This window comes from Gossypium hirsutum, chromosome A02, assembly GCF_007990345.1.
Source record: "Gossypium hirsutum isolate 1008001.06 chromosome A02, Gossypium_hirsutum_v2.1, whole genome shotgun sequence".
Taxonomy (NCBI): Eukaryota; Viridiplantae; Streptophyta; class Magnoliopsida; order Malvales; family Malvaceae; genus Gossypium; species Gossypium hirsutum.
Genome location: NC_053425.1, coordinates 66859012 through 66876349, shown reverse-complemented (window position 1 = coordinate 66876349; position 17338 = coordinate 66859012). Strand labels below are relative to the sequence as shown.

Sequence of the window (17338 nt, the reverse complement as noted above, 5' to 3'; positions counted from 1 at the left end):
CCCTCTTGCATAAGTACACAACCAATTCCATTTAAGGATGCATCACTGTACATCACAAATTCTTTTCCCGATTCAGGTTGTACCAAAATTAGAGTTTCTGTCAGTAATGTCTTTAATTTATCGAAACTTTGCTGACATTTTTTCGACCATTCAAACTTAACATCTTTTTGCAGTAACCTTGTCAAGGGAGTTACATTCATTGAAAATCCTTTCACAAAGCATCGGTAATAATCCGCTAAACCCAAAAGGCTTCTAACCTCTGTTACATTCTTTGGCGGCTTCCACTCAACAATAGCAGAAATTTTATTCGGATCAACTCGGATGCCATCACCTGACACAATATGACCGAGAAATCTGACTTCTTGAAGCCAAAACTCACTCTTGCTAAACTTAGCATAGAGTTGCCTATCCCGTAAAGTCTGTAAAATAGTCCTTAAATGTTCAGCATGTTCGGACTCATTCCGGGAATAGATCAAAATATCATCTATGAATACTACTACAAACTTCTCCAAGTACGGTCGGAATACACAATTCATTAAATCCATAAACGCAGCTGGGGCGATTGCTAGACCAAAAGGAATGACAAGGAACTCGTAGTGGTCGTACCTTGTCCTGAAGCCAGCCTCAGGCACATCTACCTCCTTAACTCGTAACTGGTAGTAACTGGATCTCAAATTTATTTTTAAAAATACGGTAGCTCCCATCAACTGATCGAACAAGTCGTCAATACTTGGCAAGGGATACTTATTCTTAATAGTCACCTTATTGAGCTGCCGATAGTCTATGCACAACCTCATCGATCCATCCTTCTTTTTCACGAATAAAACGGGAGCACCCCAAGGTGAAGAGCTCGGTCTTACAAAACCCTTGTCAGTCAATTCTTGTAACAGTGATTTTAACTCCTTCAACTTAGTAGGGGCCATTTTATACGGAGCAATAGAAATGGGCATCGTTCTGGTACTAGCTCAATACCGAATTCCACCTCTCTAACAGGAGGTAACCCTGGTAACTCTTCTGGGAACACAGACTATCTGTACTGACTCAATCTTCAATTCAGATTCTTTAGTATTCAATATGAACGAAAGGTAAGCTTCATATCTTTTCCTCATATACCTTTGAACCATCATTGAAGTAATCACAGTCGGCAGTGTGTTCAACTCATTCGAATCAACCTAGAGAATGTCACCATCTGAACGTTTTAGTTCCATGTACTTGCTACCGCAGATCACGGACTGTTAACCAATCCATACCAAGTATTACATCAAATTCGTCAAATGGAAAAAGCATAAGATTTGCTGAAAACAATGTCCTTGAATCATCAAAGGACAATTCTTACAAACTTTATCTACTAATACTGACTTGCCTAGAGGGTTCGACACCTTAATTACAAACTTCGTTGATTCCACAAACATGTTCATACTAGATGCATATGTAGGAACGGGTTGATCCCAGATCAATTAAGGCAATGACATGAGTATTATGAAGTGAAAATGTACCCGTAATGACATCGAGAGTTGAAGCTTCCTCTTTAGCACGTATCGCATAAGTCCTTGTCGGGGCTTGAGCCTCAAATTTTGCAGTCGTATCATTGACAGCATTTCAACTACCACTTGCACTTCCAGGATGTCGTGGTGGTCTACCTTGAGGATTAGGAACATTAGGCTTTGGGGCTAAATCCACCTCTTTATCGACTCATTCCGGGAACTCTTTAAGGAAGTGGTCAAGGAAACCACATCTAAAACATGCCCTGCTCTTCATTCAACATTCCTCAAAATGAAACTTGTTGCAACTTTTACATCTCAACTTTTGATCATGTATACTCCCCACACTAGTTACCTTAGAGGAGGAAGACATTGGGTTGTGTCATTTAAAGCTTCTTGTTTTTCCCTAATATCCCACCGATGCAGTGGAGCATTCTTGTTGACTCTTCAATTTCTTCATAGGAAAGGAGTGCGTTTTGTCGCTAGATCTCTTACTCGAAGCTCTAGCTTTTCTCTTTACTCACTTTCTTTCATTATTCAGTTCCTTAGCCTTCTTGGCTCGATCGGCTAACGTAGCCAACTCCCTTATTTCAAGAATCTCGATTAACAGTTTGATTTCTTCATTCAGAACTTCTTCGAAGCGATTACACATTTTCACCTTTGATTAGACCCACTCACTTGCATACTGACTTAGTCTCACGAACACTCTTTCATATTCTGACACGGTTTTATTTCCTTGTTTGAGTTCCAGGAACTCCTTCCACTTGTGGTCCAAGAACCTTTGGTTGATATACTTTTTCCTAAATTCTACTTAGAATAATTCTCATGTGATACTCTCTCTCGGTGCTACTAAGGATACGGTCTTCCACCAATGGTTTGTAGTGTCCTTCAATAGAGACACCACACATTTCAAACTTTCCTCAGGAGTACGTGACAGTTCATCGAGAACTCTCATGGTATTCTCAAGCCAAAATTCAACACGTTCCGGATCGTCATCAATTGTGGCCCTAAATCTTCGGTTTCGTATTTCCTAAGTTTGTCCACAGGGGACTTACCAATTCTAACGGGTACCGCACCTTGTGGCACTTTTCCTTCATTCGACCAAGGGGTTGAGGAATTCATGGTATATTGGGGCAGTTTCTCAAATAATCCCCAAACCATTCATCCATCATCTCAAAGAAGGCAGCTCCTTCTCAGGCTTCAGACATAGGCCTTCTACTACTACAAGCAGTAGCTTATTGAACGGAAGTTGGAGCATGGCTCTTGGCTCCCTCAGACTCATCTTTAGCTTGATTGGAAGACATTTACTATATTCAAATACAATTAAAAATGGTTAGGAGATGTCACACTATCATAACTTGTATAATGGCATGCATAGATATACTCGACATATGCTATGTTAGTCCTAGAACTGACTAAACCATAGCTTTGATACCACTAAATGTAACACCCCTTACCCGTACCCGAGACCGGGACAAAGTATAGGGCATTACTGTGCACGATATAACAGCCCGATTTAGACTCTAATCGAAACGGCAGTTTTGGGACCACGAATTTGAGTTAGAAAAATATTTAAAAATTATATTGTATGTTTATTTTGTGTGAATTTATGTCTGAGAAGTTTTCGTGATTTAATTTTGTCGTTTAGGTGTCCGATTAAATAAAAGGACTTAATCGCGCAAATTTAAAATTTGATAGTTTAAAGTATAAGGGCCAAATAGTTAGTGGCTTTCTAAGTTGGGGCATTTATGTTGTAAATATCCCATAAAATATTAGTGGGACAGTTTAAGACTTATATTATTTGGTTTTTATATTAAACCATTAAGGATATAAAAGTAATTTAAATATTAAACTTAATATATGTTATAATAACATAAAATAAACTATGTTTTATCATTCTCTCTTGATCGAAACTAGATAAAAAGAAAAATAAATAACAAAGGTTAGGGTTCAGCCATCTTTAAAGCTTAATCCAGGTAAGGGTTCAACTCAGTTTTGATAATTTCTACGTTTTTGAGATCGTTGCTTCGAGTACTACAAAACCCATACTTGAATTTTTTATTTTGATGAATATTTTCAGTTGTGCCATTGTCGATAGCTTGTGGTTTTTGTTGTTTGATGATGAAAATGGAAGATACGTTTTAGATTAGCATGTTTTGTATTGGAATTTTTGATGATTTTGAGTAATTAGGACTTAATTGCAAAAATAATAATTTGAGGGACTAAAATGTGAAATAAATTAAACATGTGGACTTATTTGAGAGTGGGTAAAATTCAGCCCAACATAAGTATAGGGAAATTTTGTGTATCTTGTGTTTTGTGCAATAGAGACTACATTGTAAAAATTGTAAATGTCAGGGGTAAAATGGTATTTTTCTCATTTATGTGTTTTTTGGCCTAAATTGAATGAAAATATGTTTGAATGAGCTTAATTTGAATATGTTTAGATCAAGAACCAAAGAAATCGGATTTGGATCGGGGAAAAACGAAAGTTGTCGACTAGCTATTCGATTCCGTTTTGTATCATCCGAGGTAAGTTTATAAGCAAATAGACGTGTTTATTGGTAATTTAATGTTATATTTTTATGCTGTTATGAAATGTTGGAATTTAAATATACTATGGTTGAATATGATTAAATGTGGCTACTACATTTTTGAGATCGATTCGACCGAGATACGACATTTGAAAGCCTCGTATGAACCTTAGGAATAGCTAGGATACGTATGTCATGACATAGGATTCTGATATATCTGTGCGAGTAAGTCTATGGCATCGATTTGTGATTCTGGTATATGTTTACGAGTAAGAACCTGTCTGGGACAGTGGCATCGATATGTGGCTACATGTAAGACCACGTCTGGGATGTTAGCATTGTATGATTTAAGTGATTATCCGAGTGTCCTATCCAATTCTGAATGGTTTATAAGGCAAAGGTAAATCGTGTATGGATTGTTTAATACGATTTAAATGGTTAGGTATGAGTTAACTTGATATCTACTTAAGATAAGGTAAGGAAGTACTATAGTTATGCGCTGTAAATCATGTACAAAGCAAATAAAGAATCCATGTATATTTGGTATGTGTATTCGGCTTGTGAATGAATAATTTGTGTAATATTGAAATGTTACTTAATATGTGTATATATAATTTGTGTATTCAGCTACTTAGGTATTAATTATACATAAGATGTCATTTGATGATTCTTAAGTTGTATAAAAGAGTAAATGGATGTGTAGTTTATTATGTCTACGTTGTTGGAAGTTGATTTATAAGGTGTTGAATGATTACATGTGTATTCGGCTTAGGTGGATAATAGCCTATGAGAAATGTATTGTATATAGAATTTATAAGTTTGAGGTCAAGCATGAAAATGTTAATGCATTTCGTTTAGTTAATATGAGTCAATTATGATATTGAGTTGTTTATTTGCTTATAACTTACTAAGCTTTGATAGCTTACTCTGTTTGCTATGTTTACTTTGTTTTATAGATTTTGAGGTCAAGCTACAAGCTCGGGGATTGTCAGCCAAGTTCATCACACTGTCTATTGTTTTGGTACCTTTAAGCTAAATTTAAATTATGGCATGTATAGGCTGGTTTTGGGGTTAGTTATTTTGGAAATGAATGTATATTGGCCATGCGAAAATGGCTTAACTACCTTGCTTGAAATCGGTTATGCTTAATTATGGTTTGTGTTCATTTTAATTATAATACTAGGTGCTATGGTTGAATGTTATTAGTGATATATATTTTTTTGTGCGTTGAAATTGATTTGTGGACTGGTGGTAGTGCGAATGATTTAGCCATGACACATTGGTAAGTATAAAAATATATTTGATATGTTACCTTTGGTTGAAATGCTACGATTATGACTTGTAATGATAGTAATAACCTCTTTTGGTTGGCATGTATTTTGGTTAAATGATAGCTGGAGGTATTAAGTATAAATGATTATTAGATCGGCACATATACATATATTTTTTTATGTGAATTGTGGCAGTTTATATTGATAATGGATGTGTTGTTATTTGGTCTTAGATTAAACTCATGTTAAGTTTATATTCACTTTATAAAATGTTTATTAAGTTGTTATATATCTCGGCTAATAATATATGATGGTTGTTAATTGTACCAAGTATATCACCTACTAGTTAGATGACAAGTAAGATACATGCAAATGGTTTATTCGGTAATCCCATATGGTTTGGAATAATGATATGTACAAATTATAATTTGTTTATCATGGCAAAAGATAAATGTTAATTTAATTAGATATGCTTTGTTAGTTGAACTTATATATGTATATGTATAGATGCACTTATACTATGGTTGATATATGAGTAAAGTAGAATAATATTTGTTATTATGTTTCTGTTTGTCTTGGGGGTGCATATGCATTTGTCATGCATATATGATCTGTAAAATAGATACAATTGATTAAATTAAATATTGAATACGTGTTGAGTATGTATTGATAGTAAAGTGGTTATTTAATAAATAATATATACAATAATATTTGTATACAGATGTGCATTTGATAAATTTTTGTAACTTAAATTAAATGATGGAATTGTCATTACTTAAATGTTTAATGAAATATTATTGAATATTGATAAACCATAATTTATACATGTTTTTATCTCATGCTTAGCACATTTATGGGTGGTTTCTCCTTAGATTTGGTGAATTTGATGCTCCTAATTCTTTAATTTCATGTTTTATACTTAAGTGAGCATAGGAGAGTAAAAAGAGTGAGAAACGGGCTGAAAATAGAGAAAATGGACCCACATGGGAAATCAACAAAGCCTGGGCTTCCTCACACGGGTGTGTCACACGGGCGTGTCCTTGCCAAGCCCAAGTATAACCCTATTCGAAAAAGGCCAATTTTGAGGGCTCTTAGGAATTATAAAGCCTATTTAAACACCTGAGGAGGCACTTAGGAAGAGGACGTGGAGTAGGAAGTAGGGAATTAATCAAGCAAAGCCAATTGATCCATCTAAGAAGCCAGATTCATCATCAAGACTGAAGATCTCCCTTCAAGTTCCTTCAGGAGTTTTGGGTTTTCTTATGTTTTGTTATCTTTATGCTTTTGAGATGTTTTCTTTCATAAGTATGAACTAAACCCCTTAAATATCTAAGCGAATGAAACCTAAGACAGATCTTGTTATTATTATCTGAATTGTATGATAAATATTTGACTTGTTCTTAATTATGTGTTCTTAATTCTTGTTTTAATATTCCAGGATATTGATTTGAGTTAATGCTCTTATTCAGAGGAGGAATAGACCCTATCTAAGAGTAAATTTGTCATAATTAAGTGGAGTTGATTGCACGCCTGGAAATAAGGTGATAAGATTTTGCCGGATTAGGGTGAAACCTAATAAGGGGATCCATAGATCGAGTTAATGCAACACTAGGGCGTTAATTAGAAAGAGATTTCAATTAATCAACCTAGGGTTAAACGTTATTAGTTTCGAGATAATAATATAACTTAGGGATTTCTACGGATCAAGTCAAGATAATAATATAACATAGGGATTTCTACAGATTAAGTCAAATGAATAAATCGTCTGATTCAAAGTCAAATAACAAGTGAAGTCTAGGTGGATTTTTCCTTAGGTATTGTCTTAATCAATCGAATTTTCCCAAAAGCTTTTCCCCAATTTCTCTCTGTGCACTCTTAGTTTAGTAATTAGTTTAGATAACCAAATCCCTTAATTTTTAGGCTAGATAATAAAAATAAGGTAATTCCTAGTACTCTTGGTTCCTTTGGGTTCAACAATCCGGTCTTGCTAAAGCTATACTACTGTTCGATAGGTACACTTGCCTTCATCTTGATAATAGTTAGTTTCAAGAACGATTAATTATAAATATTTAAAACCTGTCGCGAATATCACGTATTTTGGCACCGTTGCTGGGGAACTAGGATATTAGGAACACTCGATTTTTATTACTCTAGCCATTTTACTTTTATTGCAATTTAAATTTTTATTTTCTTTTCTAATTATTCATTTATTCTCTTCTGACAGGTTTTTCTAGTTTATGACCAGAAGAAACCCGTCAGGACCATTACTTTTTGATAATGAGATCGATTGCACAGTTCGCAGAAACCCAAGAGAAATAAGGCAAAGCTTACGATACACAGAGGAAAAGCAAGATGACGATACTTCTACCACAACCGAGGAGATGGCTGAAAACCAAGAAAATCTGCTACCTTCTATGATTGCTATTAATCAGAATCCTGCTCCGCGCACTATGTATGATTATGATAAACCTTCTTTAACAGGAACTGAATCGAGCATAGTTAGGCCTACTATTACTGCAAATAATTTTGAACTGAAACCTAACACAATTCAAATGATCCAACAGTTTGTTCATTTTTATGGTTTACAGGACGAGGATCCCAACGCTCACTTGGAAAATTTCTTAGAGTTTTGTGACACTTTTAAAATCAATGGCGTTTCTGATGACGCCATTCGCGTTTGGTTGTTTCCCTTTTCATTGAGAAATAAGGCTAAACAATGGTTGAACTCGTTACCACGAGGATCAATCACTACTTAGGAACAAATGACGGAAAAGTTTTTATTAAAATATTTTTCGCCGGCTAAAACAGTCAAATTACGCAATGATATCTCTTCTTTTGTGCAGATGGATTTAGAAACACTCTATGATGCATGGGAGAGATACAAGGACCTTTTAAGAAGGTGCCCTCACCATGGGTTACTACTTTGGCTATAGGTTCAAACGTTTCATAATGGCCTGAATCCTTCGACTCGATAGATGATCAATGCAGCCATGGGTGGAACCATCAATAATAAAACACCTGAAGATGCTTATGAATTTATAGAAGAGATGTCACTAAATAATTATCAGTGGCAAGTCATGAGGACAAAGCCAACAAAAGCAGCCGGCATTTATAACGTCGATTCAGTCACCATGCTCTCTAATCAGGTAGAACTCTTGAATAAGAAAATTGATGGTTTTCTTAGTTCTTCACAGGTTCACCCAGTAATGCAGTGCGAAGCAAGTGGAGGTGGATCAAGCAATTCAGAATACCCACCCTATGGCCACAACATGGAGAACGAGCAGTTAAATTACATGGGTAATAATCCTCGATTTCAAAATAATTATTATAGTAATACTTACAATGCAGGTTGGAGGAACCACCCAAATTTCTCATGGGGAGGCCAAGGGAATCAGAGACCACCACCTCTAGGCTACCAACAGCCACCCTTTCAACAAGAGAAAAATCCAAACCTTGAGGAGATGCTAACAAAATTCATCTCGGTGTTAGAAACTCATTTCCAGAATACCGAGACAACCCTTAAGCATCAACAAGCGCCAATCCAAGGGCTCGAAACTCAGATAGGCTAACTTGCCAAACTAATTTCTGAATGACCACAAGGTAGTTTTCCAAGTAACACGGAATCTAACCCAGGGGAACAACTCAATGTGATTACCACTCATGACAAGGAAGGGTTAGTTGAGCCAGTATCAGAACTGAGGCAAGGCATTGTGGTAAGTTAAGATAAAGGTGAGGTAGTCCAGAGTGAGCAAAAAACAGTAAGTAAAGAGTACAAACCAGGGGTGTCATACCCCAATGCGACAAGGAAAGACCGTACAGATAAACAATTCAGTAAATTCCTTAAACTATTAAAGAAATTATATATTAACTTACCGTTTATCGAAGCTCTCTCACAGATGCCAAACGCAGTCAAATTTTTAAGAGAGGTTCTAGCAAACAAACGAAAGTTGGATGAGGCGTCGCATGTGGAGTTGAATGTAGTTTGCTCAGCCATATTACAGAATAAGCTACCCAAGAAAATTGAAAGATCCAGGGAGTTTTACTATTCCTTGTTTAATTGGTAGTTTAGATGTTCATAATGCATTGGCTGACTTAGAGGCAAGCATTAATGTTATGCCTTATAAAATGTTTAAACAGCTAGGTCTTGGGAAACCCAAACAAACTAGGATGAGCATTCAATTGGTTGATAAAACCATTAGATTTCCTAGGGGTATCATTGAAGATGTTCTTGTTAAGATCGATAAATTTATATACCCAGTAGACTTTGTTGTTCTAGACATGGAAGAGGATAGTAACACACCTTTGATTTTAGGACGACCCTTTTTAGTGACTGCTAGAACATTATTGATGCTGGTACAGGTGAACTCACACTTTGTGTGGGAGACGAAACAATCACCCTTCAAGCTCGTAATTTGAGTAACACATCAAAAATCGAAGGTGGTTGTATAAATCATTCTACTAGTACTGATCATGTGGTGAAACCCTCTGTGCAGGAAACAGTTTCGAAGAACACATATGAGCCGTGTTCAAACAACAACAAAGGACCAATCCATGAAGAACGAAGGCTACAAATTGAGGAACTGGATAAATGGCAAACACATAGACCGAGGACACATGATAAACCAAAACCACGCCATGACGAGGTCAATGACGCACCAAATCAACTTAAGGTTGGAGACAAAGTACTACTAGATGCAACAGGCCCTCGCATTGCCATTTTTGAACCTAATGAAGAAATTCCTCTCACGGTACTCAATATTTTTTCATATGGTACAGTCGAGGTAATTCATCCCAAATTTGGCACTTTTAAGGTAAACAATACGCATCTTAAACCTTATATTGATGAAGTTGATAGCAGGGATGAGGAGTGTAAACTCCTCGAGCCACCATGATCACACACCAGAGAGGTAAGTCAAGCTTAGACTATAAATAAACACTTCTCGGGAGGCAACCCGAGCACTAACAGTAATGATTTATTTGAATTCTAGTTTTTCACATCTAACCGACTAACTGAGTCCTGAAACACAGGGTTTTCCCATCCACACGGCTAGGTACACGGGCGTGCCTACAGCCGTGTGAAAATAGGGCAAAAGTTTTTCTCTAACACGGGATGCGATAAGTTGTCATGGCCGTGCGACATGGCCGTGGGCGAAACTGCCAAAACAACACGGGCGTGAGACATGCCCGTGTCATTCACCCATGGTTGACACTGTCAAAAAGAACATGGGCTATCATATACGGGCGTGGGGTGAATGTCAGACACGCCTAAATTTAAAATCGTGAAACACACGGGCGTGGCCCACGGCCATGTGCCCCAAAGTTTATATAAACCCGTCACTATTCATCATTTCCCTCCCCAGAAATCCCTAATCCTAGCCTCTACGACTCCACACGCCCTACCTGCCATGCCCGTGCACCGCCTACAACACTGTTCCGACGACCTAAGCTTCTCCCTTTTGTGTTTGTTTACTCTTTTCTCTCTATTTTCTTTAAATATTTTGTCTATTTCATGTTTTGTCTGATCCATTTGACTATCTTAAGTGAACATTCATAGTAGAATAATAGAAATACTCATGCTTATTATTAAAGAATTTTTCCATTTTTCATATTACATTCATCTATCTTTCTTGTTTCCATAGATTTTATGCTTACCCACATGCATTCATACATTAGATATGCCCGTCTTATTATTCTCATAGCCCCATTTTAATAACTTGATATATTTTCTTTAACTGTTTTAGATTAGTTCTCTTCATCTAATACGCAAGTCTCATGAAATATTCCTATTTAGTTTTGTTTTTCCATGCTATTCTTGGCACATATTGGTTGAGCTTCAACTTTTCAATGCAGATATGCAATGTCATCCTCGAAGAAGAGGAAAGAAACCTAATAAGGGGATCCATAGATCGAGTTAATGCAACACTAGGGCGTTAATTAGAAAGAGATTTCAATTAATCAACCTAGGGTTAGACGTTATTAGTCTCGAGAGAGATAGTAATATAACTTAGGGATTTCTACGGATCAAGTCAAAAGAATAAATCGTCTGATTCAGAGTCAAATAACAAGTGAAGTCTAGGTGGATCTTTCCTTAGGAATTGTCTTAATCAATCAAATTTTCCCAAAAGCTTTTCCCCAATTTCTCTCTGTGCACTCTTAGTTTAGTAATTAGTTTAGAGAACCAAATCCCTTAATTTTTAGGCTGGATAATAGAAAGAAGGTAATTACTAATACTCTTGGTTCCTTTGGGTTAGACAATCTAGTCTTGCTAAAGCTATACTACTGTTCGATAGGTACACTTGCCTTCATCGTGATAATAGTTGATAATAGTTAGTTTCAAGAATGATTAATTATAAATATTTAAAACCTGTCGCGAATACCACGTATCAAATATTTGTGAATTGACTATGCCATGTATGCTAAAGGACATAATGCCCTGTAATATGACTTAGTTGGTTAAACCTGCACCTGTATTGAATTAAGAAATAAAATCTTTAATTTTTATTATAGCATTCGATTATCATTGAAGTGATTAACCTATGATTTGTAAATGTAATATATTTACATTTATTTAGTCATATACTTTTCTTGTGTATAAGAATATGACCTGTGATAATATGAGAACGTTCGGAACTGTGTTTATGTTTAATAATGCCTTGTGACCCTAGTCCGGCGACGGACACGGATTAGGGGTGTTACACACGAACATGACACTTTCGGCAAATTTTTGGGCTATAAAATTTCATTCCAAATTAAAACCAATCAATCATATTTATAATATCCCTATTATGGACCTACGAGGCCCAAAACATACATTGAGAATGGTCCGAGACTAAACCGAGAACTTAAGAAAGTTTTTGGAAAATTTCCCAGGTTAAGCCTCACACGCCCGTGTGGAGGCAATGCACGCGCCCGTGTGCTTTGGGACATGCCCGTGTCCTTTACCCGTGTGGAATTAATTGAATTTTTTTCTCATTTAGAACCTACAGGGGTTTTCACACGGTCGAGCACACTCTCGTGTCACTGGCCTGCGTACTTTACATGGCTTAGACACGCCCGTGTTGTCACCTGTGCCCAAAAACTCGAGCATTCTGTTTATGACGTCATCATGCATTTAGAGTCACATAGCCAAGACACACGCTCGTGTGCTAAGCCGTGTCCTCCACACGGTTGAGACACATGCTCGTGTCTCTACCCGTGTGTTTACTACCATGCATTCTAACCTAAAAATTTTAGGTGCAGGGGACACACGGCCATACCACATGCCTGTGGGGCTGACCTTATGTCACACACGGCCTAGACATACGCCCGTATGTCTATCCGTATAGACCTTTTTGGAGGCTACAAATCTAAGCCAATGGTCTATTGCCTAAATATGCCCAAGTACTAAATATGCCCAAGTACTACCATATTAGTGAATCTCAATAAAGATTAACATGGCCTAAATATGCCCAAGTACTACCATAAATGGTCTATTGCAGGTTAACCTCATCTCATCGGTTATGTACATACTAATTTATCCTCTTTGTATTTGGGATTTACATCTCATTCAAGAACACATTTAGACTTGGCTCATTGTTATAACTCATTTCCAATTATGACCTAACCATCACAAGTGATTTGGCAACCTTTCATATATCCATTTATAATATACCACATTTGATCATCACCAGAACATTTAACCACAAACAAGCATAATTAGTAGGTCATAGCCTACATCAAAATGAGCCATGTCCTATGGCCATATACAAAAAGAATAAGTTTAATATTTAAGTCCTTACATAGGCCAACCGATGACACATATCACAAAATAACCAAAACCTATACATGCCATTGAAACAAAATAAAGTATCTATATACCAAAGCAAAACAAGTTGATAGTGTTGACAATGCTCCAATCATCATCCAATCTTCACTAGTCCACGAGCTCTGTAAAACAGGGAAAGGAGAGGGGGAAAGCATTAACATGCTTAGTAAGTCTAGATAACGGGAAAGTAAACTTACAAGGTATTTAACATGCAATCATACAAGACATTCAGCCCAAACTTTCATACTAAAATTTCCTATCACATGTACTCAACCATCAAGTTAGTCTCATGCCAGTACAATGTAACATCTTTCATAGATGAGCTCATCAATTCACACATGTTTATTTCCATTTAACATTTTAATCCCGTCAAATTTCTTGGAATCTCGATGGATATCTCGTTTAGCATCAAATCATGCAAGTGATCCTTTAAATACGCACTCTTGTGAACTTCACTTTTATGGCAGGATTACCAGTCTAGACTAAAACCCCCATAGCATAACTCACAAAGTAATGTCAGGATTACCAGTCTAAGCTAAATCCCTTACAATGACATATACTCCTACAAGCTCATGTTTGAATTACCAGTCTAGGCTAAATTTAGATCCTATTCGGATTACCCATCTGGGCTATTTCCGTAAAAGCACACATATTCTTCGAGATGCTAGTTCACTACAGGATCACCCGTCTGGGCTAGATCCTTTTTACCATTATTTCATTTTCGAGTAATCCATCAGACATCCCCTTTTATTCAACTGGACGTTTCATCATAACATTAATATTTCATGAGTTTTCATATAGTAAATATTACTATTATAATTCATACATGTACATACATCTTTAATGTATTTTAAAGATAGTTTACATTCGAGTTAGAGGAACTTACTTGGTAATTGCTTAGGTTTCGTATTTTAGTTATTCTGAAACCTTCCGTTTTCCACGATCGATCTCCGGAATCAATTCTTCGGGTCTATATTAATAAAAATAAATTATTAATACCTCATGTTATTTATTTCGGACCTAAAATTTACCCTGGGAAAAATGACCATTTTGCCCCTAACATTTCAAAATTTTACAACTTAGTCCCTAGGCTTGTAAAATGAAATACATGCAATTCCTTGGTTACCCGAGCCTAGCCAAATGTATTATAAACTCATACTAGCCCACATTTTCCTCTATTTTACATTTCTACCACATATTTTTTACCTTTTGCAAAAAGGTCCTTTTAGGGGTTTTTCATGAAAATCACTTAGGAAAAGATGTTTAACACACATCTAACTCTCATTTTCCCCCATAAATCATCAAAGAACAAACATGTTACACATGGGTCATTTTGCATACATGAACCCTACCTTAAAATATGGGTAGAAATGAAGAGAACATGTTACAAGGATCTCAAAAATACAAAGAACATTAAAAACGAGGCTAGGATTCACTTACTATTGAGCTTGGAAAGTGAAGAAACCCTAGCTATTGTGTCCTTTGAAATTTCGGCCGCAAGAGGGAGAAGAATGGCTGATAATGCAGACTATGAAACTAAGGAAGAAAGGATAATGCAGAACAAGAGAATAATCATATGGTCACCTAACAAGATTAGTGGAGACAAAGTGTAACATCCCGAAATAGGGCCTAAATGGAATAGTGGTTGCGAAACCACAAATTTGAGGCCAAAAAAATTTATTCTGATTAATTTTTAAGGTTTATTCATTGATCGAATAATTGTCTGAAAATTTTGTGAAGAAATTTTATGTATAAGTGCCTAATTTGATATTAGGACTAAATTGTAAAATTAGAAAAATTTGTGTTCTAGATAATAAAGGGGATTTAATGTAACACCCCTTACCCGTATCCAAGGCCGGAACAGAGTACGAGGCATTACCAGACTTAACAATACACATAGACGAAAACGGGGCAATAAAATTTCATTTAATTCAAAACTTTTCGAACACATGCATAACAAACAAAGCTAATTATATCATCACATCAAAACGTAGGACATGGCACGATTAATTAAACTTATAAACCATAAAGGATAAGGACCACATCTCATGATCATATATGATAACTCAATGCAGACTGATACGTAAGGTCAAAATCATAATAAAAATACATATCACAAACCAACTTCCTATACATGCCACTCACTTGATATTTCTAATATTTGAATTAATTTTCCCAAAAATGATAGTTTGATAGTGTGATTTTGCCTCCGACGATCTCCAACCCTGAACCGACCTGCCAATACTAAAGAAATGGAGAGGATGGGTAAGTTTTACGCTTATTAAGTTCATATGAAAATAATAAGCAATTACTACCATGCTTTTCAAGATAAAACACTATAATTGTACAATTGCACATATTCAGGTTAAGATGTGTTATCGAGTTACAGTTACTAAATCATTCATATCTGACGCTAAAAAACTCAAAATTTAGTTTTGTTAATTTTCCTTGAAACTAGATTCATATATATTTCTCCCATAAAATTTATATAATTTTTGGTTTAGCCAATTAGTACAGTTTATTAGTTAAAGTCTCCCCTATTTCAGACTACGACTACTCTGACCTCTGTGCACTACGAACCAAATTTCTCCCTATACAGAATTCCAACGACCATGCAGTTTGTTTCCCTTAAAAATAGACTCAATAAGGAATCCATCCATGTAAGGTATGACTCTTAATAATTTTTTTAAAATTTATGGTGAATTTATAAATTCAGAACAGGGAATCTCGAATTCATTCAGACCCTGTTTCACAAGAATTCAAATATCACACAATATAGAATTCTTTTGCTTCCCCTGTTTCTTTCATGTGAAAATAAACTCATTAAGCTTTATTTTCATATATCATTTGCATTTTTATTCAACTTCCAAAATTTTTAGTGAATTTTCAAAGTCATGCAACTGCTGCTATCCAACACTGTTTTACCACTAAAATTCATTCTTACATAATTCAACTTAATCCATTTTGTCTTATCGAAATTCACCCAATTATCGAGCACATTGCTCATAATTTTTCATAAACATATACCTACACTTATTCCTCATTTAATCATGTTCAATTGTATTTTTACTTAATCGATTTTCCCATTGAACTCTTCGGATTAATAACTGATACTCAATTGTCTGCACATATTTTCACACTTGTAGCCAAAGCTATCTAGTACGCATAGTACTACACATGCGACCAATTATCCAGTACACGTAGTAGCCTGCACTTAGTACTACACACGTGACCAATTATCCGGTACACGTAGTAGCCTGCACTTAATACACACACGTGACCTAACCATCTGATACACATAGTAGCCTGCACTTAGTACTACACACGTGATCACAGTTTTCGGGTACGCATAGTAGCCTGCACTTAGTACTACACATGCGACCTCACAATAGATCATTCGTATCGTTTTTATTCTGAATGTTCAATCGGGAAATTTCTCACTTTTCAACATTTTACTAAATTGTCCGTAATCAATTTAAATTCATAATTTACATCAAATAACCATTTGATAGGCAACCACATTTCATATGATATCAAAATATAATAACATAAAAAGAATCGATAGATTATTTATGTACGAATTTACTCGAAGTGTCAATCTCACTATCCATAGTACCAATTGGCCATTCATAGTATAATAAGACACAACTCAAATATCAAATCAGCTTTTAAGAATTTACATAACATATATCACATATTTCATATATCACTTGTCATGTATCTTCATTTTCTTGCATTTCATGTAACATTCTTTCATGTCATATTTCCACATCATAAACACCATTCCATCAACTTTTCCAATATATTAAATCATAAAATTTATGCAATAATAGTAAGAAATATAATTCAAACATAACATTGCATTATTATTATCATACGAACTTACCCCGATCCAGAAACAACAATTTACCATTTTAGTCCATAACCTTGTATTTTCTCGATTTAAGCTCGAATCTCGATTTCCTTCATCTATAATATCACATTTAGCCTAATAATTAGTCACACTATTCATACGGGTCCAAAAATCATATTTCTAAAAATTTTCATTTTGACCCCTAAACTTTTGCATATTTTCACTTTTGACTCAAGGTTGGAAAATTAAACTTCATCCTATTTTCTTATGTTTTATGACATGCTGATCATTTTCCCTTCTATGGCAACATCAAATTCTCACTCTAACATGTACTTATGACTATTAGGTATTTTTACCGATTAAGCCCTTTTGCTCGTTTTCACTTAAAACCGAGT

The 17338-nt window shown here is 35.6% G+C and overlaps 1 non-coding gene across 1 annotated transcript; it reads right to left on the bottom strand.

Annotated features, from left to right (window-relative positions):
• Positions 1-8096: 8096 nt before the first annotated feature.
• LOC121217025 (small nucleolar RNA R71) lies at positions 8097-8203 on the bottom strand. Its single transcript, XR_005913234.1, has one exon. It is a non-coding gene; the product is annotated as a small nucleolar RNA R71 (small nucleolar RNA).
• Between the last annotated feature and the right edge of the window lie 9135 nt (positions 8204-17338).